Raw genomic sequence first — 27,221 nt, forward strand, 5'->3', positions numbered from 1 at the left:
TGGAAATTATTATGCTAAGTGAAATAAGCCAGAGAAAGACAAATACCATATGATCTCACTTATATGTGGAATCTAATAAACAAAATAAGCTGACAAACAAAATAAAAATAAAGGCATGGATATATGGAACAGACTGACAGCTGTCAAAGGAAAGGGGCGTTGGGGGATTGGATGAACTAAAATGAAAGGATTAAGCAAAATATATATATATATATAATATAGACACAGACAACAGTGCGTTGATAGCTAGAGGGAAGAGGGGTAGGTGGAGGTGGGCAAAGGGGGAATAAATGGGTATTGAAAGAGACTTTTCTTTAGGCTATGGGCTCAGGATGCAGTGTGCAGATGATGTTTTGTTGAGTTGTACCCTTGAAACCTCTGTGGTTTTGTGAACCAATGTCACCCCAATAAATTTAATTTAAAAAAAAGGAAATACAGATTGGTAGTTACCATATAGTCATGGGAATATAAAGTCAGCATAGGGAATATAGTCATAATATTGTAATAACTATGTATAGTGCCAAGTGGGTACTGGAAGTGTCGGGGTGGGGGGATCACTTTGTAAAGTATATGATTGTCTAATCACTATGCTGTAACACCTGAAACTGAAAAACAAAATAATATTGAATGTAAACTGTAATTGAAAATAAAATTTAAAAAAATGATACTTCATTCATCGATTTTTTGCATTGATTTTTATTTTTAATTGCATTAAAATAGTATCTATCTGGGTTAGTTTTTTCACAAACTTTAAATTTTGCACCCCAGATGAATGTCTTGCTCTCCTTACCCTCGACCCACCCCTTAACTAGGCATGTAGAGACTCACCAGACATGCAAAGGCTGGGGTTTCCCCCCCAAAACAGCAATAACTCATTTAGTCACTCATCTATATCCCCAACACAGCAATGCTACCTAAATTCAAAGTGCTGTGCTATAATCTGGATGCATCATCCATCTTTATATCTAAGTCTTATGAGCCTTTGTTACTTTAAGGGATGGCCAAATAAACCAAATCTCATTACTAAATAATATTGTTTGAAAGGTTCTTGGCCCCAGGGCAGGATTGTCCTACCAAGACACACAAGGTTTAGGCCAGTGGTTCTTTTCCCTGGCCGCACGTTAAAATCAGTTGAGGAGCTTCTCAAAAATTCTAGTGCCAGAGTCCTACTATCAGAGATTCTGATTTAATTGGTCTGAAGTGACACCTAGGCAGGCTTTTTAAAAAGAGCTTTACTGAGGTATAATTTACGTACCGTAAAATTCATCCACTGTAAGTTCAATGGTTTTTTTTAGTAAATATATGTGATGGCGCAACTACAACTACAATCCAGTGTAGAAGGTTTCTTTTACCCCCAAAGCCCCCCAGTGCCAGCTTATGGCCAGTCCCTGTTCGACCCTAACCCCAGGCACCACTGAAGTTTCAAACGCTGGTATTTTTTAAAGGCTTCCCAAGTGATTCTAGTGTGCAGACGTGGTGAAGAACTCCCATTGTAGACATCAGAATGATAAACTCTCTCCTTAGTCCTGCCTCACAAAATTTGGACATTTTCTATTAGAATTTTCCACTATGGAGAAAGAAATCTCTGATTCCATATCAAAAAGTCTTGAGGAATTAGTCCTGGCCAGTGTGGCTCAGTTGGTTGAGGGTTTGATTCCTGGTCAGGGCACATATCCAGGCTGCAGGTCGATTCCCAGTTGGGACACGTGCGGGAAGCAAATGATCCATGTTTTTCTCTCACATCAATGTCTCTCTCTCTCCTTCCCTTCCTCTCTCTAAGATCAATTAAAAAATAAAATAAAGATTTTAAAAAGTCTTGGGGAACTATAACAAGTTTTATGACAAATAGTCTAGTCAACTTTACTGAAATACCAGTAAGTGACAGATGCCTGTATGTACCTCTTCACCCCCAATGAATATAAAATGCCACATTTGTACTCCTGCCTAGAATACAAAGTTCTTCTGTTTTGTGGTAAAATCAAAAGCCTGCTGTGCTATCTTCAAAGTCATATTCATTGCCTTAAAAATTAACAAAGAAACATTTACCTCAGAGGAAAAATTATGAAGATTACAAAACTATTGTCTTTAGATGTTCAAAAATTCCTCAGGAGAAATGCCCTAGAGAAGTACAGAGTATCTTTATTACTATGCTTCACAAACATGGAAATGATATCACACTAACGCAGGAAAATCCTAGAGAAAAGTCACTGAGAAGTTACCATGGGGGCTGATGTCCTCCTGTCGCACAGGCACGCAGGGCAAGCAGGCACTTGCAAAAGGGCGAGCCCGGCCAACAGGAATGAACTGGAAGGGATTCACAGAAACCCAGCCCCGAGGCCTACAGATGAGTCTGCGGCGTGAGTCAGTGCTTTTCAGCGCAAGCAGCTCTGCCTTCATGGGCCAGAGCAGCGAACCGCAGACGGCAGCAGCTATCAACACGGCCGAACATGGGAAACGTTACGGGGTGCAGCAGGAACGTGGCCCCACCCAGACCGCTCCCTAAAGTTGGAAAGCTTTAAAACGGTGCCCTCAGCCAAAAAGGTGCTGTCCCTGGGTAGCCACCAAAGCTCTCCAACAACGAGGTTGCCAGGAGTCAACAGAACAGCTTCTGAGGGCAAGTGGCCCTTCACTGTGGATAAAGGAAGTTCAGATTTTAGTCAAGTAGGTGGTCCAAAACCATGCTTTCTCTGTATTTAGGTTTTAAGTTCCCAACAGCTATTAAGATATTGGGAAGCAAATATTAAGCTATTTCCTCCTCTGGTTATCAATTCTAAATTCTTAGTCCATGAGAAAACCTTAAAGTATCTTTGAAAAAATCTTGAGAAGACTGGGTAAAGACAGCTGATGTGCTCCAGCCCACCTTCCCCACTCCAAGTCATTAGAAATGGCAGAAAATAGTTTTAAATGAACAAATCGAAACAATGGGAGTAAGCGAAGAAAGAGCCTCTGTGGCCAGTAATAATGTCACCTCCACTTCCGAAAGACACATGAAATCAAATTAATGAACTGAAAACATACACAGGAGAGGACAGTGGTAGGATGGGTCCAAGGGGCCCTAAATTAAAGGGAGAAGACCCCGAGAGCCTGTGCGGATGAGGGAGTTCAGGGTCGCTCTCAGGACTGGTTGGGTCATCTCAGTAGGAGCAGCCATGCAGGTGGTCCCCCACATTTACACCCAAAGCTTGTAGGAGCAGCAAGCCCGAGACATATTTTGGGCCAGCATTTGGGCCAGAGAATCCAGGTAAAGCTTCCAGTAGCTGGCCTCACCCAGGAGGAGTGGAAGAGTCTTGGCCAGAAGACTTACTGACTCACCCTGCCCAGCCCCACATCCTGCTCCTGCCCTACCCCCAGAGAATAGCACATTCTCAGGCATACCATCTGGGCCTCTCCTATCAGAAATGAACACACGATCACAAGCCACCAGACATTTGAAGAAAGCCCCTACTGTGACAGAAAGATACCAATTACTACTAAGAGAAGACCTAGCTCTCAAAAAAAAAGAGATGGTCTTTAAAACCCCAGTTATTAGGCCGAATAGCACAATGGGCCCAGCAGAAGACAGATTTAGAAAGCTGACAGGTGGAGTAAAGAAATTCTCCCAGAAACAATAACAGGATGAAGAAATGAAAAATATGATAGAGGCATGAAGGGTACTTCCAGGAAAGAGAATCTAAGAGAGGAACCTCTCAAAGAAATGATAGAAGAAAATTTGCCAGAGTTGCAAGATTATCTTGAAGGTAAAATTAGGACTGCTTTTATTTTTCTTTAAACTTTTTGTGTTTTTCTAATTTTCTTCGTACACATTTTTATTGAGAGAAAAAAATTTTAATTATAAGAGTAAATAAAAGGAAAATCCCTAAACCACATGATGGACTTCCTAAGGAAAACAGAGAAGTTGATTAGAACTTCACTAAGGGGAGAGCTATCATAAACAAAACTTAGTCACCAAACAGAAGTGACAGAAATTTTGCTAGACATCTTTGAAAACAGAAATGCTGATCTTTTCCACTTAGGAATAGGAAATGGATTCTCCTGTAGCTTCTAGACTTACCATCTTAACCAGATAGTAGAGCCAGAATCAGGGCTGGCCTTGAAAATCCATATTACGAAGTTGGACTGTCGTCAGGAGATGACAAAAAGTCAAAGACAGATTGTGCGACACGTTTTAGGCAGAACTGCCATTATCCAGGGAGGAGGAGAAGGTGATATCCCAGGACAGAAAATCAAAGGAGTAAATGTCGGCTTAACAAAGGCCTCAAAGGCTGCTATTTACATCTGTGTCAAGAAATAAACCAAACAGAACCTCCTTTCAGAGCACATTCCTGTGCTCAAACCAATCCCGCGTGAGCCTCTCTGGGTTCTTTGTGCTCCAGCCACCCTAGGGAGGTAAAACAGTCCCATTGTACTTGTAATTGCAGGTTCTTATGTTGGAGAGATGCTCAGGAGAGTTTCCAGGGTCCAAAAATATATCGTGGCAAGATGGAGTGTGCCCAGCCCCTTGCATGACAAGATGCTATTTTCTGGGGGTTTTGTACGTTTATTTTTTTTTTCTTTTTCCTCTGGAGTTAGAATTTACAAAACAATTTAGACTTACATAAACCCGTCCCTACGCAGTTACTTCCCCTAGGATCTGACAGTTTTAAGGTCTACAAGGAGATCAAAGAGGGGAGGGGTTTCCTTTTAAAAATATAAATATATATATTTTTAACGTTAAAGCATCACCAAAACTCAAATACCAACAAAGGGAACAAATACTGTGACCTCTTCCAAAAGATACTAGTGATTTCATTGTAAAACTAGGTCCAAGTCCTTGCAGCACATCGTGACCTAGACAGATTCATCTTTTCAACAAGCATATTAAGCACCTACTATGGACCAGGTACCGTGATAGTTGCTAAGAATACAGTGTCTTTTGAGCCTTGAGTGGGGAAGGAGGATGGTCTGGTATGGAAAAGACAAAGCTTAGCTAGCCCAGCACCTCCAAGAAAAGGCCTTCGAGAATGTCCAGGTCCAGGAAGGGTGGTGACGGGCAGCTGGCACGTGCAGCCGAGGTGAGGGACCCCTTCCCACTGGGATTACTAGAGACCCCCTCATGGTGGCCTTAGAGCTGGGTCTAAGGATAAAAACTGCAATAAGCAAAGCCATACGGGAGGCCAAAGAAAGGCAGAGAGAGAGGTCTGAGAAAAACAAGAGGGAAGATGCTTTCTGGTCTTAAACTGCAGTTCCCAGGCCATCCCCACTCAGTAGCCATTCATCGGCAGAAGGCCCCAGGAGCTGGGGCGGCTGCAAAGCACTTAGAGCGTCCTCTCCTTTGACGTGGCGGCTGGAGGGCGTGAAGTAGGAAGGAGCGTGGGAGAGAAATGCCAGAGAGGAGGCTGGACGCGAGGAGAAACAAACGCTTTTTCTCAGACAAGTCAGGATGGCTCCTTTGCTCCTTTGCCTTTAAGCTGTCCCCTCAACCTATGCTGCTCACTGTCCCCCAACCCAGCCCGCCTTTCAGGGCAGCCGAGGTAACTCGGCAGCAAGAACACACGGACACTGGAGGGAACTGCATCTGATATGGGCATTTCCAAAACAGATGTAAGCGAATTAGCTGTGATCGACCATAACCCAGGGATATGTGCTGATGTCTGCAAACCAATAAAGGACACCAAGGAGCCTATTCAGAGGGGTGGAGAACAGAAGCTACCCAGGAATCCTGTGAAAATAGTGTCAGTCCCCTTGTGTGTGGCTATAAGCTAAAGAGGAAGTCATTACATCTTTGCAATATTTCAGGCTTCTGCCAAACCACTCAACAATGGGCCTCCCTCCTGGTTAACCGCAGGGAAGGGTGTGGGAGGGGGCAGTAATAGGACCAGATTCTGGCTCTAACTTAGCCCTGCAGGAATCTTACTCCCTCTGGGAAATCCCTGATGGCATCACTGCTTCTGCTGCATCCACATTAGTGGGCAAGGCCTGGCCCAACTCCGAGCCACAGGTCCTCCAGACACATCAGGTTTCCTGCAGGCAGGAGAGGCTAAAGAGTGATGCTTTGTAAAGTACCTTAAAATCCTCTGATGATGGGGTTACACATCAACAGATGCTGTGGGAAACTGTGTGGTTGTTAAGAAAGGAGTTCTATCTGTACTGACAAAGGTCTCCAAGATACAGCACTGGTTGAAGAAAGCAAGCTGCAGAACAGACATATAGAATCATCCTGTATGTTTATATAAAATATACATATATTCTTGCAAACACTTGGGAAGGTTCTGGAATGAAATAAAAGAAACTATTTTTTCACTTTTATAGCTTTTTGTGCTACTTTTATAATTTAAAAAATACTTTGAAAACCTTTCTACATTATATGATGAAAGAGGCCAAGGAAAACTATTATAAATATAATGTCTCTATGCTAACTAAAACTAAAAAAAAAAAAAAAAAAAAGTTAACTTATCACTTTGATCTCTCTAACCTAATATATATTTCTGTATTAATACCTCATCTTTGCTAGGCTTACAGTAGTGCTACTTCATTCAGTTCAATGGAGCTTAAACTTTATAGTGAAACCAAATTAAATGTGACCATATGTAGAAGTTATATGTATGGAGAGAGACAAACATGTCTGAACCCTGAACAGATCTATAGCTAATGCACTCATACTCCATCCAAAGGCCTTTGTAGTGTTGGTTTGGCCTGTTTTGCATCCCTTTGCTCTTTGTCTGGAACACAGCCACCCTTACCTGACTTCGTGGGATCCTGGTAGGGTTGCTTATCACGGTGTCCCAATATTCCCCTATCAAAGAGATGTGCTCATAAGCCTAGCAGCCCCATCAGAGCACCCCATGCTCCTAGCCACAATTATTTATTCAGGGATAGATAAGTGTCCCAAGCGGACCAATCAGAATCTCCCTAAGATTTGACATGTGAGCACTAAAAGAGAAATGCTGTCTCTCTTACTCTAGGATCATTAGCTGTAAAGACCATGAAGGCTTGAATAAAGCTAGGGAGAGGTAAACAGAGCTGAAAAAAACGGACAGTGAGACAGCTGAGGGAATCACTTCAATTTCTGGATTCAGCCACGTTTGAAGTCACAATTACCCCCATCCCCTTTGGGCTTCCCATATGTATGAATCAATAAATTCCCCCTTGTGGCTTAAGCTAGATTTTGTTGATTTTCTCCCTTGAAACCTAAAGGGTCCTAGATAATTAATATAGCCATTTTCTCTCTGGAGGTTTAACAACCCACTCCATGATTGTGACAATCAGCCACATTCAAGATCCAAAATTAAAGTTGATATTCTAATATTCTGAATGTCATTGTTAAGTAGGATATCCTATTTACTTTTCAGGAAAAAAAGCCACAAAGAACTTTCTACATAAAATTTCCCCCAAGGTCATACAATTAATCAGAAGCCAAATCCAGAGCAAAAATAACTTCTCAGACCTTTTTTTAAAAAATAACAACAAACAACTTTATTCTTTGTCAAAAGCAAGGAGAGAGCTCTCTGCCAAATCTATTAGGGAAAGGAAAAGAGAGATAGATTCTATCCTTAGTCCAAGGAACAGCAAGGACCAAAGCAAACCAACCTCCAATTCCTCCAGTTCCCAGCCAGCGGAGCGTTATCAGACGAACCTTGCTGACTTCTTGTCCAAAAAGATTCTCGAGAACTGATGTCTGTAGAAAGTGTGCAGAATCCAAGTAAGTGTTTTTAACTAGACTTACCTTCAAGCCAATTAGGTAATAGACTCCAAAGCTTTCATAATGTTTGTCTAAAGCATTGTTTCCTGTGTAAATGAAAGCCCTTATGAAGAAAATTCACAGTTAAGTTCTGCTTTCTCAATGAGAAATAAAATAAAGCCTGATGTGTACCCAAGGCAAAAACCTGGCATAAAATAGGTTAAACTCTTTGTAGCAGGAAAATGGTAGACAAGAAAGGAAATTCATAAAGGAATCTTTTCAGTGTAGATGTAAACGAGAAGGAGACAATGAGAACCTGTATGTGGAGGTGAGATTTCCTGCTCAGCCAGGCATTTGGCACAGTCAGGGTTCCATGCAAGTGTGCCCCATTCAGAAATTCTGCAGTTACAGCCAGTAAAGGCCAATTCACCTAAAAACTGGCATTAAAAAATGATGTACAATTCAGATAATGGGCGACAAAAAAACCTAATATGAATCCTATGCCACCTTATGCAGCTGAGCTGTGAGTCTTGGGCAGGGCACATAAGATCTCTGAGCCTCAACTTCCCCACCTGGGACAGGAAGGGACTGCATTAGATGGCCTCTGACCTCCTTTCTAGAAACACAAATAATACCACTTATAGTTTCCCACTCTGATCCTCAGAGATTTCATACATATATTTTAAAAAGGGAAATTGTGATTCTTAGTCTGTCAGGTAAGTAATGCAATATGCAAACTGTAAGGAACTGGATCGTTGACTTGCTTCTTTCTCTATGTGCAAAAAAGCATGAATACTTCCCAAAAAGATATTAAAGGAAGGCACAGACTCCATGGGGTCCTGGCACATTATAACAAGCAGGCTCCAACCCTGAAGCTAAATCCATATTCTCCTTTCTTTGTAGTGTGTTGTACACTTACAGAATTGGCTAAATTAAAAGACAAAAAGAGAGACATGCATATTAACACTATTTAATTACAACAGCAAAAATTTAGACACTACCTAAGCCTCCTGTAACTAGTGTTGGTTAAACACTTTGTTACTTTTATAATAAAAAATTATTCAATGATTAAAATCATGTTTAGAAAAATATTTGATACCCCAAGAAAATTCCCATAGAATATTGCTATATTTTCAAAAGTAGGTTGCAAAATATAAACAGTATAAATATATGTAACACATATATATCAGTTTATCTCTAAGTAGTAGAAGTATAGATGACTCTTATTACCTTCTTTATAGCATTATACATTTCCAAATTTCCTACAATAAAAATATATAATCTTTGGCCCCGCCAGCGTGGCTCAGTGGTTGAGTGTCAACCTATGAACCAGGAGGTCAGGGTTCGTTTCCTGATCAGGGCACATGCCCGGGGTTTCCGGCTGGATCCCCAGCAGGGGGCGTACAGGAGGCAGCCAATCAATGACTCACTCTCTTCATTGATGTTTCTCTCTCTCTGAAATCAATAAAAACACTTTATGTATATATATATAATATTTGTAAACAGAGAGGAAATGTTAATTTTAAAAAAGACAAACTACTTGCTGAACTTCAAATCATATATTTTCTCTCTTATTCAGGCATACAGTAAGCTCTTCCTATTACCTGGGTCACTTTGGAGAGATTGCTAGACTAAAACCTGGGGGATCTGAATACAGTATTTGGGTAAGTTCTCTCTAAACAAACAGAAAACCCAACAGCTATAAAGTAAAAGACTGATACATTTTACTCTATAAATATTAAAAACTTACAAATGGTAAATACTGCCAAAAAGAAGTCAAAAGACTGATTAGATATGATAGCCAAAGATCTAATTTCTTTACTATATCAAAAGTATTTGCAATCCCTAAGAAAAAGCCTAAAATTCCAACAGAAGTGGGCAAAGGACATGATCAGCTGCCCATAGAATTCAAATAACTTTATTCATGTGAAAAAGAACAAACCTCAATCAAAATTTAAATGCAAATTAAAACAGTGACATGCTGCTTTTAATCTTTCCCACTGGCACCCTGGCTGGTGTGGCTGGGTTGGAGAGTTGCCTTGTGCACACCAAGGTGGGGACTGAAGATTCAGTTCCCGATGGGGCTGCAAGAGAGCCGACCAATCAATGTTTCTCTCCCACATCAATGTGTTTCTCCATCGCTGTGTGTCTCTTTCTCTCCCTCTCCTCTCCTCTCTCTCGAGAATCAATGAAAAACATGTCCTTTGGCGAGGATTAAAAAGAAAGAAATAAAATAAATCTTTCACACTGGCACAGATTTAAAAGCTCAACCATCCTACTGTTAACAAGGTGGGGGATGGGGAACAGTCATTGAGAATATGATTTGGTCGTACCTTTAATTGGCAAGAACTATAAAATTAAAAATGCAAATATTCTCCATTGAGACAATTCCACTTCTAGGAATTTATCCTATAGACACAGTTGCATGTATAGCCCGAGTCACATATACACACAGATGTTCACTGCAGAATTGTTTGTAATAATAGCAAAAGACTAGAAACAACCTCAATGTCCTTTCAGCAGAGGGCCCACGGAGTAATTCTGGAGGGCTGCGCAATGGAACACCACAGAAGGCCGGGATCCACAGGTTCTGACGTGAGGCCACCTCCAGGATGTGTTGTAAGGGGAGGGAGGCACAGATGACCTAATTTTTTTATGTAGGCAGGGTATTCCAAAGGAACGATCTGTATGCTGTGTTCTGAAAGGAACCAAAAGAAAGTATTAGCAGTGGCCACCATGCTAATGGTAGGAGGAGGCTTGGTGCCATGTAAAAGGGCTTCTGTACTGCTTAAACTTCCTACCATAGGCATTTATTATTTTTCCATTTTAAAAACTAGCTAATCACTTTACATAAACTTAAACGAATATTTAAGCAGGGCAGGGGGAATCCATGGTGTTCTGAGCTCTGTTGTCAGGAGGAAGGAGACTGCACATCCCACCCAAGCAATGGGCACCCATGAAAAGTCAAATGCTGATGGAAGAGCAAGGCAGACAATTTTTTAATAAAATAAAAAGATTAAAACACCGTGTAGATATAAAGAAAACTGAAACAGTGCAACGAAGGCATTGGAGTAATTTCCACCAGCATACGAGTCAGAAAGAGCGGGGCCTTGCCCGAGGACCAATCGTTTCCCTGACGGCAACTGGAACCCCCCTGGCCCTCTCTCCTCGGGGACCGCTCTTTAGCGACACCCAACCGGGCAACAGCAAACGGAGGCAGCAAATTCCCCGGAGGCTGGGGACACCCGGGACGCCCTTCTCCGAGGGTGGCCAAGGTAGCCCCGCAGGCTGGCGAGGTCCAACCTCTGGGACATGCCGTCAAGGGCACACTGCGCAGGAGGTTAGGAAAGCCGTGGGTTCGGCACCGCCCGCAGAGGCCCGCGGCCGCGCAGCGCGCCCGCCCCGGCCCCGCGCCGCCTCCTCCGCGCAGCGCGCCCGCCCCGGCCCCGCGCCGCCGCCGCCTCCGCGCAGCGCGCGCGCCCCGGCCCCGCGCCTCCTCCTCCGCGCAGCGCGCGCGCCCCGGCCCCGCGCCTCCTCCTCCGCGCAGCGCGCCCGCCCCGGCCCCGCGCCGCCGCCTCCTCCGCGCAGCGCGCCCGCCCCGGCCCCGCGCCGCCGCCTCCTCCGCGCAGCGCGCTCCGGCCCCGCTCCGCCCGCGAGCGCCCCGCCCGGCCCCGGCGCGCATTCGTGGGGCCACAGTGCGACCCAGCGGGCCGCGGGGAAACTGCGCCCGGCGGCCGCCCGGCCAGCAGCGGGGCGGAGACCCAGCGTCGCCGCCCCCCACCTGCCGGTCTTCCAGGGCCGGGCGCGGACGCAGGCGCCCGCCTATGTGCAGGGCGGCAGCCGACCTGTTTGCTAGGCCGCCTTGGTCTGTCTTACTGGGCATTTCCCTCCCAGTGCAGGTGAAAATCGACTGGCTGGGAAGTTCCGCGTTCAGAGACTTGGGGTTTTTATTCAGAATTCCAGACAGCTGGTGATTTGTGAAGTCCAAGGAAGTAACTGTTCCTTCCTATCTGAAGGACGACTCTAAGGTTCTAGTGAAATCTATGGCTAGCAGGGCTGACGATGAACAGGCTCATCCGAAATGCCACCTCCTTCCGGAAATCGGCCTCTGCCTAAGCAGGTGTCCCCTGCTCCCTGTCGGCCGGTGGACTGCCTCCGGCTGTGCATTCGGATCTGCACATCCTCTTGCTGAGCCCTAACAAGCTTCCCGAGGCAGAGACCGGGGTCACTCATGTGTTGGGAGTAGGGGGAAAGACAGAATAGGAACAGGAATGAAAACAGAAGAAAAGCTGTGTCACACAGCAACGATGACTATTTTATTTGTCATTTAAATAGCTTACTGAGCACCAAATTGCTCGCGATTATGCTGATCCTTGATCCAGCAGGTCAGCGTTTCTCAATGTTCACCTTTTGCACATTAGTTTCAGGCCATATTAATACCACATAGTTTGAAAATCAGGGAACCCTGAATATGTGGTGCTGTCACTGGACATTTTTAACACCAAGCCATAATTATATAAATTCAAGGGTATGTTTTTTTCAAATTTGTGCTATAGGTTTAGATCTGTGATCTCTTTAACTATATTGCTTTTTAATCATTGCTTATTTACATACAAACCCAGTACTTGCACAGGGAGGTCATAGGGTCTAGCTGCAGAGAACCTGTTCCGGATAGTTTAAGCAAGAGGCGATCTGTTGCAGGGTATCATATAGTTTCCAGGATCACTAAAGTGGGGGGTATGGAGAAGGTTTGACAAGAAACAGACTCTTAGGCTAAGCTCCCAGGAATAATTCCAAAAGCACAGAAGAGGACGGGCTAGAGAACAAGGCACAAGGCAAATCGGGTTCTGCCACTGCTCGGCGCAACGCTGTGCCACCCCTGCTGTAATCAGGAAGCTGAGGCGCTGCCGCAGATCACCTCTGCGCCCATCCACAAACCATGCTGCTACTCAGATCTGGAGCTACTTGAGCAGCAAACAGAAGAGTCAAGTCATGGTGAAAATGGATTCTAATATAATGAATTGTTTTTAAGAAATAACCCATGGTCCTTAGGGATACTCAAAAGAGAGGGAGAGAGAGATTTCCCTTACAGAAGAGTGTCAACTAATAAATATAGAAGGAGTAATAGAATTAGAATTCTTTTTTTTTTGCAAACTGTGATGCAATTATCAATTCAGGCAATGGATACTAAAACTTTAGGGGGAGCCTGCCTGGTGTGGCTCAGTGGTTGAGCGTCGTCAACCTATGATCCAGGAGATCAAGGTTCGATTACCTGTCAGGGCACATGCCTGGGTTGCAGGCTGAATCCCCGGGGGGCGGGGGCATGCAGGAGGCAGCCGATCAATGACTCCCTCTCATCACTGATGTTTCTCTCTCTCCCTTTCCCTTCCTCTCTCTCTGAAATCAATAAAAATATTTTTTTAAATAAATAAAATAAATAAAAAAATAAAACTACAAGGGGAATAGTATATTCACATGGACTCAAAATACCACTACAAAGAAGACTTACTAATTATAAGAGGGTAAATGGAGGGATAGAGGGACATCTCCTAACTGGTGATCACTAACTGAGTGACCACAATGGGCAATACATTATATGCCTCGTGTTGTGATGTAAAAAGAGACACACAATCTCACCTCTGTAGTATTTTTGCCCAAAATGTTTCCCCAAACGAAAACAATCAGACAAATGGGCATATGATACATTTTACAAGCCAACTGGCCTGGTCTCTTCAAAAATCTATCATGAAGGGGAAAAAGGGAGAGGACAACTAACTATTCTATACAAATGATACTAAAGACATAACTCAATATAATGCATGCCTTTTGTTTGGATCCCAGACTGAAAAAATAGTTATAAAAAGACATTTGGGGGAAACTGAATACAAATTCTATCTCAGAATTATTCCTAATTTTTTAAAGTGTGATCACGGTATTGCGGTTATGTAGGGAAATGTCATTATTCTCAAGAGATGAGTGCTAAAGTGTCACGAATTTTACACTTAGTAAACCTAAGTGTAGGATGTATAAGTGTCAATGGCATTATCCTTTCAACTTTCCTATAGAAATTTCTCAACTAAAATGTAGGGGGTAGAGACTTGAATATGGTCTCTGTATTTTGGGTTTTTTCCCTTCATGATTCAGGATGGCAAAGCATTCCCTGTGTCTTTGTAGATTATCTTTGGCTTCAAATGCCTTCTACCCTGACCTTGAAACACTCAAACCTGAACACACGCCTGTTCCAAGCAAGCACTGTTTCCACTGTGAGAAAGCGAGCAGGGTTTTCTGCATCAGCAGCTCACGGTTGTCGTTTTCTCATGAAGGTGTGTGTGACTTTAGGAATCTGTCAGTCTCTGTGACTTATCATTCTCCCGATCTCTAGACAAAAAGATACCATATGACTCCCTTGTTGCTCTACAGCCAGAGTCCTCAGCTCAGATCACTAGTGGCTCCCAGTAGCGGCTTCTGAAGTTTGTAACAGATGCCAAGGTGTGTTGGGAACACTACTGGACTAAAAATTAGGATTCTCCTCAGAAGAGTCATTTCACCTCTCGGGGCTTCAGTTTCTTCCTTATTTAAAGAAAGTGATTAGAACGGATGTTTTTAAAGTTCCCTTCAAGCTCTAGCAGTTTACTCTTCCAGTCTTTGCCTCCTGGGACATGTCTGTCCCCAGGCCCAGCAGGCAAAGCTGGCGGTCGTCCTCCTGGGGAATAGGCCTCAGTTCCTGGCGTTCCCGTGGAGAAGCTGCACCCTCAGCTCTTCTCGCAGCAAAACGGAAACATTGTTTTAAGGCCTAACCCATCTCCACACCTGGCCTATACTTACCTTCCTTCTGGAAACAAATGTGCCAGTTGGCAAGTTGTAAAGCCTCAGAAGGAAAATTAATTTCACATGTTCTTAGCCCACTCTATAAAGCAGCATCAAAGGAGGGAGCCTGTGAAATACGGTTCCTCACTTCCTCTCTTCTCTAAAGCTGAACACTGTCTGTTGGGAAACTCTGACAGGGCAAAAAGAAAGAAAATGGTAGAAGATTTGGGCAGAAATTGTAAAGGAAATCAGTAAAGCTTCATCCAGGGCATAACCAGGGTGAGTAAAGAGTTAAAAGTATAAGAGGTGGGTAATAAATGGAGAAGAAAACACTTGCTAGAAAATAACACATGGAGATGGACTCATTTCCACATTCAGTGCAACATCCTTATGCTTCCATGGCACTTTCTATCCTGTACACTTTTCTGATAAATAATGAGGCAAAAATACAGGGTGGGGCGAAAGTAAGCTTACAGTTGTTCGTATGGGAAGTAATGCAATAATTAATAAGTAATAATACTAGAATAAACTCTGTGTTTCTCGAACTCACTACTGTGTTTCTCGAACTGTAAACCTACTATTGCCCCACCTTGTATTTAAACTACATTCAAGCCAAGCTGAGGTCCACGAAACTGTGATCGTCAGTCTCTAGAGTCAAGAATTAACTGCATTCCTGTGATTAGCTAGTCGAGTTCAGACTTGGCGAGCATGAAACCCAGAAGGGGCCTCCCACCTCTAGGGGACACAGGCCAAATCAAACCATTTCGTCTTTGGGTGACATATGCAAGAATACATTTAAACAAAGTAAAAAGAAAAGAAAGGTTTCCTTTTAAATGAAAGAACCCAATACTCAGGGAATTTTGATCTCCATAACTGACAGCTAAGGTGATTTATGATGCCCCTGTTTGCATATTTTCCTAGTTAATTTAGATTGATTATGGCTTATTCGACAAATTTGCTATGCATTTTTAGTAAAAAAAAAAGTTTGGGTGCTTCAGAGAGCTAAATAGGGGTCTGTTAGGGAGCTCTCTCACAGAAGTCAAAAGGAAAGGCCATTTCTCTTAGATATGTGTGAGCTGTATTTATGTAAATAATTGTTTATTCTTTTATCATCCATCTCTTCCATTCACATGTAAATTCCATAAAGGTGGGGACCAAGTCTGTGTTTTTCAGCATTGAATCCCCAGCCCACAGCCCACAGTAAAGATGCAGTAAATAGTACTAAATGAAGATATAAAAACATTTGCAATCTGAGAAAAAAAGCATGGTATGGTTATCCCATTAATTCCCATCTTTATAAATCTCAGCAGATTTTTTGGTTTTCTTTACATAGATCCCACAGCACATTTCTCATTAAGGTTATTCCTGGGTATTTTGTGTTTTGTTTTTAAAAATGAAATCTCTCTCCCCCTCTCTTATATTTTAAAGCCCATCGATGCTGGCATATCGGAAAGCTTTTGATTTGAGTATATCTATCCTTCTTGCAGCCAACACACTAAACTCTCTTGTTAAACCCAATAGTTGGGGGTTCAATTTGCTTGATTCTCTTAGTAAGCTAGGTAAAAAATCCTATCATCTGCAAATAATAAAGTTTTGTCTTTTCCCTTCCAATGATCTAAATCTTATTTCTGTTTCATCTTTAATTGCACTAGCTACAAACTGGGAAAGACATCAAATGATAATGGTAATAGTGGGTGTTCTGTAATCCATTCATGGTTCTAATGAGAAGGCCTCTGGTGTTTCCTCATTTTGATTTTCACAACTGGAGCCCAGCAACCTCTTATGGGCTCACTTCCTTTCACTTTATTCTTATTACAGACCACTTAAATTAATCCTAATGTAATAATGTAAGTCCTAATAACACCAGGGTGGTTACCTCTCAAAGAAGTTTCTTTTCTGTCCTTAAACCACAATGTGAGAGCATTCCTTTCCTTCTGTTAAACACACACACACACACACACACACACACACACACACTTACACACACTCACACACACCAGATGTACAATGTCCAAGCCATTACCCCTGGGATTTGGGGGCTGTGGAGCGCGGTGGAGCAATGCGGGTGCCCCAAGGGCTCCAGCACATCTGAGGTACTTGTGGCCAGGGCAGTGCCCACAGCTCTGAGAACATCAAGAGCTGTATCCTTGGCATAAACATCCTTGGCACATTCCCATGGGTGAGTCCACTTACTTATATAAATAAATAGTAACTATGTGTTAGTCCTAACCAGAATTAGAAGTGAACAGGGTGTTGAAATGATATAAGAATTATTCTGCTCCTGCTCCAGGCAATGACTCTGGTGGATTCTGCCTCTTTCCCTTGGTCCACCCACCTATCTGTGCTTAAGCAAATCCTTTTTCTGTCCCCTCCACTTGATTCAAAGCAGGCTGAGACTGGAAACCATTTTGGAGCTCATGGGGATACACTGCCCTTCTAAGGTCTCACTCCTTCTCCACCTCCTGCGCACCTCTCCTCCTTTTCAGAACCAAAGATCTCCACTGGCTGCCTCCAGGTGGTAAAGACTATGGCCACAAATACAGGGCACACATGGTCAGGTGCGAAAGCACCAGGACCTAAGTACATGGACCTGACGCACCACCAGGGCAAGGAGGTCTTCTGTAGAGAATTGTACCCTCCAGCCCACTGTCCAAGCCTTGCGCTGTCAGAAAAGCCGTAAGAGATTGGTGTCATCTCCCAAGACTACTCCCAAGATTTCTCGTTGGTTTTTCCAGCTATGGCAGCAAGAGAACCATTGTGAGGAGCAGACCTGGGAGGCAGATGACAACAGCAGTTACACTTCCCCTTCAACCAGCTTTTGGCACTGGCTCCACTGCCACCCCCCACCGACCCAAGTTTGAGTAACTCAGAACCTTCCTTCCCCCTTCTTAGCCCCCTCCGTGTCTCCAGGCACCCTGGTCTACTGAGGGGAGGCAGGCATGCAGGCATGTGTCCATATCAGTGCGTATGGAGTGGGGCAGAAAGGAGGCTGCCTTTGTTTCCCACCCCCAGGCTTCGTCCCTGTTTCTCTCACTCTTCATTGAGAGTCTGCAGCAAATGGTCTGGACCAAGCTATATTCCAGAGCCAAACCCAACCCCAAGTTTTCTAATGTTTGTCTCCAATTCCAGGTTCATTCCCTGGTTAGCTTCATGCCAGTTCCTGATCAGTGCCTATGCCTAATGCTCAGCCCAGAAATCTGAGCCCTGGTATTACTATACTAATAATTAATAATTGTAGTTAATACTTACAAGCTAACACATACACACACACATTTAATCTTCACAGCATTCCTCTGAGGCAGATACTGTTATTATCCTCATTTTACAGATAAGAAAACTGTAAATAGCAGAGCTGAGATTTGAATCCTGGACCTGCAATCCTAAACTCTGAGCTTGTACCAACACTGAAAATTTTAGCCCCCTGTCCCCAAATCCAGCCTCAACCTCACCCCCAAATTCTCCAGATCTGATGGCAGCCTGAACCCTTTGATAATGCAGCTGGGCTCCACGGCCTGCCACCCAGAGTCAGAAAGCAGAGTCTGCCCCCCCTGCCCCCATCAGAGGCTCTCCTGACATATCCTTTCCTGTCCCACAGCAACAGCAGAGCCCAAGTCAATGAGAAGCCAGTACCAAGGAGGTCCACTCATGGAAGCCCTAGGGAGAGCATTCCAGCTGCAAATTAAAATGGGTTCCAGATACTCAGGACACAGCCATGGTACCCCAGTCCTGCCTTTCAGGGCTCCAAAGGATGTTACCCCAAAAAGGCATTCTTGTGTCTGGAAATGCCTGTGAAATCCAAGGAGTGGTAGTGGAAGAAGCCAGCCGTGGGAAGCACAGAAGCTCTGAGGGTAAGAGAGTCCACAGGAAGGAGGCCTGGGCAGAGGCTCTCACTTCCCCTGCAAGAATCAACAATAGGAACCACACATTCTCATCCTAGTGGAACTCTGGGCATTGACTTCCCTGAGCTGTGTGCCAGCAATTCCAGACTGCTGCTCCACAACCTTCTGGACCAGACTCTGCTCTCCCACTTTATGTGGCTTTCCCAGCAAACAGACATGATTTTATTCTCAAATTGACTTAGTATCTCTCAGCTCCATCCTGTCCCTATGCCCCATCCTCATGCTTCTAGCAGTTCCTAAGACATTCATCACTGTCAATTATTAATAATCGGATGTACGATTTGTTTAGAATTTACAGGAATCAAACAAATTCATTTAGTTCTTTGAGGTAGGTATTACATTCATTGTACAGATAGAGAAACTAAATCCTAAATCACATTGTCTCAGGGCAAGCCATTGACATAACTGCTTTAAGGGGGTCAGTATAAAGCAAGTTGTTGCACACAAAGCTTTTATTGAGATGAAGATAACAACTTTATTGAGATCAAGATAACTTTGCTTTTGGAAATGCAGATCAGCTACCTATGGGGGCCCATGTTCTTAGCACCTAGGCTAGTCCACTTCTCTATTATTTCCTTTGTTCTTTGTTAATCCACCAGACCTCAATTGAGTTGTACAGGAAAGGAGGCAAAGAGCCAGTACTGAAGAAGCCCCAATATCACTCAGAGCAAAATTCCCACCAACCTCCACAACAATCCAAACAACTCAAATACAAACCAGAACCTTGCAGTCCCAAATTTATGCATGGTGTGGGGGGAAGAACCCTACCTAATTCTTTAAATTCCAATATGGAACATTTCCAAAGAGCAACACAATTTCCTTTAAAAATAAGAAAAGTCAAAGATGCCATCAGAGTCATTTTGTGCCTATCTCATTAAGGCAGTGCTTTCCAGCCACAGTCAGTGGACAGGGAGAGGGGAAACAACAACAACAAAAGAACAAACTGAAGCATGATCTAGGGAAGTGGGCTCTAACCTGGGGCCACAGACTCTTTCATCAGTTTCAAGGGGCCCATGAACATCTTGGAAGCACATTCAAAATTTTATGTGTATGTAAATTTTTCTGGAAAAAAGGTTTCTGACTATCATCAAGAGCATCCCCCTCAAAAAAAGAACACTAAGTTATAGTAGAAATAAATATCTTCTATAATCCAACAGTATTTTCTCAAACCCAACTGTTCCTCTCTCCTGAAAATAGTCACCTCTCCACCACTGGCACCATGGAGGCGCTGTGGACCTCAGAAACTTGGTGACAACAGGCCTGGCAACCCACCTATAGTTCCTATCATTTCTGCGCCTGCCTAGTGATGCTGGAGCCCTCTGCAATGGAAGGCCAAATATAAACCCATAGCACCCTAATTAAGCCAAACTGAGAAAATTCAAAAGAGCTGAAAGAGATAGAGCATGGAAAACAAACATCACAGCTTGAGCAGCTTTTGGAATCACTCAGGGAAGACTGGAAGGGCTGGAAAGGCTGGAATCACTCAGGGAAGCAGATGCGATTTCTAAAGTTTAGGGAGGAAGAGCATATTACATGGGTTGGGTTTGCAGGTGTAACAAGCACAGATCAGAGGCAGGAACAGATTAAAGCGACAGAGATGCTGGGAAGGAACAGATGGACTGGTCCAGGGCCAGGGAGGAAATGAAAGGCAAGATGAAGGCCATATCATCAAGCATCATTGCAAGATGAGGTTTGAACTTTTGTATGGAAAATGTCAGAGATTAGGCAGATTTCAATGGGAAAAGAGACCACATGACTAGGCTCTAAAGGAAAAGAAGACTCACGAGTGGGGTTTAAATGAATAGAAAATAAAAGGTATGATTACTGAGAAGAGGAATTGGTTAGCACAAGGCGTGTCAGGTATTAATTTTGAAGGCACATGGTAGATGAATGGACCAGTCAGCAAGGGGCATATAAGACCAGATGCAGGTGCGGATAAATGGGTCAAAGAAGAGGGAGGGATCCTCCCCACATGCCTGTCCCCTGCCTGTGCAGAGGTCTGTCCTCAGCTCTAGTGACTATTAATGTAGAATTATCCTAAGTACAGATGATGGTCCGAACATCCATTTCTTCCCATACCTCTTCTAAGCAACTTTATTCTGAGTAGCCAGGATTAAAGAAAAATATAAATTCCAGTACAAGAAAGTCAGAAAATGACCAATAGTCTCCTAGTCAGTTCTGGAACAAGTTCTACTCCCTGAACCTGCTGTGAATTCTGTCCCTTGATTTGTTGTTGTTATTGGAGGAAATTGTAAAATTCTCAACATCCCGATGGCCATCAGTAAATGACTGGTTAGATGTAGGTTTATTTACACTCTGGAATACTGTGCTGCTGCTTAAAAGAATGAATTGCCTCCAGATGTGCTAACATGAAAAAATATCCAAGATGCCTCTCTGGGGAAAAACAAAAAACAAGTGGGAGATCATGTATGATATGATCCCACTTGTTAAAATCTACAAATAAATATGTACTGTATAATTGTGCTTGATATTCATCCATTCGTTCACGAAATATTTATTGAACACCTTCTGTGATCAGGCACTACACAAAAATCCCTGCCTACACAAAACTCAACTAATTCCAGTAGGGGGACAGATAATAAACAGGAGAAATAAGCAAAAGGAACATGCACAATGTCAAAAAGAAATCAGGGAAGGGAAACAGAAGTGTGGGACAGGTGCAGTTTTCCATACCACCTCTTAGAGGTGTATTTGAGTAAAGAAGAGAGGGAAGTGCTGGGATAGTCAGGCTGCTCTCAGGAGGGAGAGCCTGGGAAACAGAAGCAAAGGCTCTGAGGCAGGAGCACGCCCGGAGGGTTCCAGCTGGTGGGGAGAAGGGATGGAGCAAGCGGGAGTTAATAGGGCCTGCTGACCATGTGAGAACACTGCCTTTACTCCAAGTGAGACGGATCCACATGCAGAGCTTCTAGGAAGATGTTAACAGTGATTAATTAAGCCCTGGCTGGGTGTGGCTCAGTTGGCTGGGCGCATCCCACGCACTGAAAGGCTGCCAGTTCTAACAGGGTTCCATCTGGGGGGGGGAGGCAGGGGGGGCAGAAAGCAGATGTTTCTCTCTCCCTTCCTCTCTCTCTCTTTAAAAAATAAACAAATCAATTAAAAACTACTGTTTTAAAACTATTGGTTAATTAAGAAATGGGATTAAGGGCCTTGGCTGGATACTCAGTTGGTTAGAGCAGGGTCCTGAAACGCCAAGGTTGTGGGTTCTATCCCTGGTCAGGATACATGCAAGAAGCGACCAATGAATGCATAAATAAGTGGAACATTGGATCAGTGTTTCTCTCTCTCTTCCTCTCTTTCTAAATCAATCAACAAATAAAAATTTAAAACAAAGAAATGGGATTAAGAACAGGAGTGAAAAATCTTTTTGATTTTCACATAAACTTTTATAGAGGTTTTAAGTTTTATCTTGAGTATCTATGCCTTTTATTATTAATTTTTAAACTCATTTCCCGCCCAGCTGGGTGTGGCTCAGCGGTTGCATGTTGACCTAGGGTCCAGGTGATCAGGGTTCGATTCCTGGTCAGGGCACATGCCCGGGTTGCGGGCTCGATCCCCAGCAAGGGGGGAGTGCAGGAGGCAGCCGATCAATGACTTTCTCATCATTGATGTTTCTCTCTCTCTCTCTCTCCCTCTCCCTTCCTCTCTCTGAAATCAATAAAGATATATTTTTTAAAAACTCATTTCCAAATTTTTATTTTTAATGTTAAAAATCATCATTCCAATAAATATATAAATGTGTTTTCTTAGATTCTCTGTTTGTCTATTTGGCACCCATTCATTATAAGGTCAATTATATTAATTATATTTCCTTATTTTCTGTATTCTTTCCTTTTTTAAAAGAGTAGTTTATTGATTTTTAGAGAGAGAGGGAGGGAGAAGAGAGAAACATCGATGTGTGAGCCCAACGTCTATTGGCTGCCTCCCCACGCTCTGTATTCTTGATACTCTGGCATTTCAGGCCCTTAAAGTCCCAGGGAGAGACTTCCCCTCCCAAGCTTGCTAATTCCTAAAGTTAATACCTACTTGCCTAAGAGCATGGCTTTCATATGCAAACCAACCTACACCCCCAATTAGCTTCTTATCTAATTCTCACACAACCAAGCCAGTATATCCCCTGCCCTAAATCAAACCCAGGACCAGGTACCTGACAACTAGGGACAGCCCCTATGCCCACAAGGCCCAACAGAATTCTTCAAACTAGCCAGTTCTGAACTGTTTACCCTGCCCTGCCTTCGGTCCCCCCCCCCCCCCCCCCCCCCGTCCCGAAACCCCAGTAAAGGCTCTGGTCTAATGATTTCCCCTCCCTTCTGTCTTCAGACTCCTAACTATCCGAATGTTTCCCCAGGGACCCTGAGTGACTAGGGTAAATCCTCAGTCAGTGGCATTGGCCTCTCCATGTCCTCACTTACTCACACCTCTATAAATTAAATCCTGTGTAAAATAAGTAGCTATGCTCATGTAGCTAGTCTTTTAGAATTCCAGGGCTTTCTACGTAGAGAGGAAGAGCCACCATTTGTTTGTTTGTTTTTCTTTTTTACTCTTGAATTAACCCATTCTCTAGCTCATTCAGACCTCATCCTTGAAGAGTCCAAATGAAGACCACTGACAACCACAAAGTGCCAAAACCGCAAATTTAAAGTTGTTCTAGTGACTTAGCTGAGCAGACTATGCCCTAGTTAAAAAATAAGGGGAGAAAATCGCATCTTCCTCCTGCCACTCTCAACAATTGGTGCAGGAGAAAGGCCCTGGAAATAGAAAGCCCAGGAGTGCAGGCAGTTTGAATCTGAGGAAGCCTATAGGAGAAGTCAGGATGGGGCTTTCAGCTAGATGTGAAGAGAGCTGGGTGGATCACAGAAGAGCACCTGTTACAGCCCTCAGACTTTCACAGAAGAGGGACGGAGATGCCTAATTAAAGGTGTCAGAGTAGAGAGCTACTTTTGATACAAAAGAAAGATTTGAAGCAGAAGTCATTAGAACCTAAAAAGAACCTAAAAGTTGAACCAAATGTGAGTCAGAGAAGGTATATAAATGGGTGATTTAAAATTGTTTGTCGACTGCCTTTGAAAGCGCAGCCATAAAATGCAAATTACAGGTTTGTATTAGGGCAGAGGTATGCAAACCTCTATAAAGGGCCAGATAGTAAGTATTTGCAAGCCATACTGTGTCTGTCATGTAAACTTAATTCTGCCATGTAGCATAAAAGCACCCATGGACACTACATAAATGAATATGTCTGTGTTCCAATTAAACTTTACTGATGGGCACAGAAATTTGAATTTCACATAATTTTCATGTGCCACAAAATGTTATTCATCTTTTGTTTTGCGTTCTCCCCCCAACCATTTGAAAATGTAAAAACTGCCCAGCCAGGCGTGGCTCAGCGGTTGAGCATCGACCTAGGATGCAGGAGATCGAGGTTTGATTCCCGGTCAGAGCATATGCCTGGGTTGCGGGCTCGATCCTCAGTGGAGGGCCATGCAGGAGGCAGCCGATCAATGACGACTCTCTCATCATTGATGTTTCTATCTCTCTCTCCCTTTCTATCTCTGAAATCAATAAAGATTTTTTTTTTTTTTAATGTAAAAACCATTCTTAGTTCCTGGGCTACAGCTTGCCAACCCTACCTTAGGGAATGGAGTTTAGAAGGTTATAAAGATCTTAGCAGAGAAAAAAAATGGTCTTTGGTTCTTGTTCTGAACATACCTATTAGTGTAGAAAATCTTTGCAAAACCTCTTGACAAGGGGCTCTGACACACACTTCATTACTCTTCAATCCTGAGTCTGCTGTGGTGTATCCAATCCTAACTCTCCCTCTGACTAACCAAAAAGGGTCCTAACATTTTCTTGGTTATGGTGGGTTCCTACTATGAGCTAGGCCAATGTAACATCCCCGAGTTAAAGGAAACATCAAGAGGAGCTTATTTATGAGCCATAAGAGCATTTCTTAGATTGAAGATCTAGAAAAGGCCTTAAAATAATCTGGTCCAGCCATGGCTGGTGTGGCTCAGTGGTGAGAGTGTTGGCCCACAGACAGAAGGGTCCCCAGTTCGATTCCAGCCAAGGGCACGTACCTCGGTTGCAAGTCCCATGCCCGACCCTAGTCAGGGCACGTACAGGAGGTAACCAATCGATGTGTCTCTCTTGCATCGATGTTTCTTCTCTCTTTCTCTCTCTCTTCCCCTCCCTCCCTCCCTTCCACTCTAAAAAAAGCAAAGGAAAACATATCCTCCAGCGAGGATTACCAAAATAATAATAATAATAATAATAATAATAATAATAATAATAATAATAATAAATAACCTGGTCCAACTTCTCTGTGTTATAGCTAAAGAAAGAGAGGTTCAGAGTGGGTAAATGACTTGCCCAACCATCCTCACGTCCCCCGGGGGTGGGCGAGTGGGGAAGTGTTTCCCTCATTTCCTTTTTATTAAAGACGGCTACAAAAAAATAAAAAGTAAAAATAAATAACTAAGGAAGGGGAGTGAGAGTGGTATAAACAAGATTAGCCATAAATTGATATTTGTTGAAGCTCAGAGATGGATCCATGAAATACCATTCTTTCTACTTTTGTGTATGTTTAGAAAAGTCCATAGTTAAAAAAAAAAGTTTTTAGTTGGTTGTCCTGCTAAAAAAAAATGAGAGACTACTTCCCTAACTCATTCTTGACTTAGCCATTTGCAAATCAACAAGCCATATAATTTGGGGGCAGAAAATTTAAATAAGGCCCTCCCTGTAACCAGAACATCAAATGGGAAAAGAAAAACATACTCTGAGCAAAACTCACACCCCAGAAGTGATTACGTCTTTGAAGAAAGCACGTACAAACAAACAAAAAAGTAAAAAAGAAAACAACCCTCGAAGAACCTTCAAATCTTGCCCAGCCTACTCCAAGACACCCACCTGGGAACCCACCAGTCTCATCAATCTGTGAGCACACTAATCTCCGTTGGAGAGCCACCATGTTAAGCCAGAAGCACCTGGAATGGAAACAACGATGAAGGTGGACCACTGCACCTGAGCCTGAGCCCGCTTACACTGATCTCATAGAGCAGATAGCTTTTAATAACAAAAATTAACAGAAGTACACTGAAGAATGACTTATTTTACCTTTTATTTCTCTACATTGGGCACATTTTTTAAAAAAAGTTTGTTGCACAAATGTATACCACAGCAACTTTGGAAAACAGTTTGGAATTATTTACTAAAGTATAAGATATACATGTCCTAGGATCTGGGAATTCCATTCCTAAGTATGTATCCAACAGAAATGCATGTATATGTACCAGGAGACATGTATAAAAATATTCTCAACAGCAATTAAAACAATCTAATGTCTATCAATAATAGAATGGATAAATTATGATACACATTTACATTTTGGAATGTTACATAGCAACAAACATGAGCAAACTACAGCTACACATACAACATGGATGAATCCTTTTTATTTTTTAATGTTTTTTATTTATTTCAGAGAGGAAGGGAGAGGGAGAGAGAGAGATAGAAACATCATTGATGAGAGATTCACTGATTGGCTGCCTCCTGCACGCCCCCTATTGGGAATCGAGCCCGCAACAGGGACATGTGCCCTGACCGGGAACCAACTGTAATCTCCTGGTTCATCGGTCAACGTTCAACCACTGAGCCATGCCGGCCGGGCAACATGGATGAATCTTATAAACATAAAGTTGAGCAGAAAAAGACATATAAAAAAATGCACTCTGTAATGTTAAAGAAAAATAATAATTTAATCCCTTGGTATTTTAAGACCAAAGATTGAGTGCTGAGTGGGAAAAAATTACTGCCAAGCTAAGGAACCTAATCTAGCAGAGTATAAACTCTGGGAGATGGAACTTGGGAGACAAGAAATGGGTTGGGTCATTTAAAGCCAAAAAGACCAAGACCTTTCTCAGATTGCTATTAGGAAAACAAACCTATAGTGCTGTTGACTGGCTTCAGATATGCAGGATGGTCAACTAAGTAAAAGGCCTGGGCTGCCTGGGGGAGGTCATTGCACACGGAGGATTATAACTCCAGCTTCAGGTGCCTCTGTTGCATACACGATGTGCCCCGGTGGGGACTGTGCTACACAACCAGGTTTGCACTCGTGTCAGCAGGCTCCATAGCCAAGTCAGTATTTGTTAGTATTATTCCATCTGTGTGTGTAAAGTTCAAAAACTGGCAAAACTTTAAAAAGCAAGGAAGCAATTACCATAAAAGTCAGGATAATAATTACCTAGGTGGAAGGAGAAGGTTGAAAAGGAGGTAACTAGGATGGGACACATGCGAAGGGGTTCTGGGGGTAATGATAATCTTCTATTTCTTGATCTGGGTGGTGTTTTCATGGTTTTCTATAATTGTATTTCTAGCCCGGCCGGGCATGGCTCAGTGGTTGAGCATCGACCTAGGATCCAGGCGATCAGGGTTCAATTCCCAGTCAGGGCACATGCCCAGGTTGCAGGCTGCAGCCGATCAATGACTCTCTCATCATTGATGTTTCTATCTCTCTCTTTCCCTCTCCTTTCCTCTCTCTGAAATCAATAAAGATATATTAAAATAATAATAATAATATATAATTGTATTTCTTTCATAATTATTCATCATACTTTACTTTGTGTTTTATGAACTTTTCTCCATGTGTTATCTTTCACAACTAATAAAGGTTTAAAATAAATAAATCAACTTTATTTTATGTAATTATAAAAGTCCCTCTGAAATTTTTAGACCTGTAATAAGTGCATAATACAGCTTGATTTTTGTGTGAAGGTATCAATAGAAAATGGAACCATCTCCTTCTGGCTTGGCAAATTCTCATATGTTAAGTTCTGCCTATTTAT

The 27,221-nt window shown here is 42.9% G+C and overlaps 1 long non-coding RNA gene across 1 annotated transcript; it reads right to left on the minus strand.

Moving 5' to 3' along the window:
• Window positions 1–9,559: 9,559 nt before the first annotated feature.
• On the minus strand, window positions 9,560–10,984 carry LOC148092607 (uncharacterized). Its single transcript, XR_015714901.1, has 2 exons — window positions 10,162–10,984; window positions 9,560–9,859 (listed from the first exon to the last, which is right to left on the minus strand). It is a non-coding gene; the product is annotated as an uncharacterized LOC148092607 (long non-coding RNA).
• Between the last annotated feature and the right edge of the window lie 16,237 nt (window positions 10,985–27,221).

The sequence above is a fragment of the Miniopterus natalensis genome, chromosome 8 (genome assembly GCF_054644295.1).
Source record: "Miniopterus natalensis isolate mMinNat1 chromosome 8, mMinNat1.hap1, whole genome shotgun sequence".
In the NCBI taxonomy this organism is placed as follows: Eukaryota; Metazoa; Chordata; class Mammalia; order Chiroptera; family Miniopteridae; genus Miniopterus; species Miniopterus natalensis.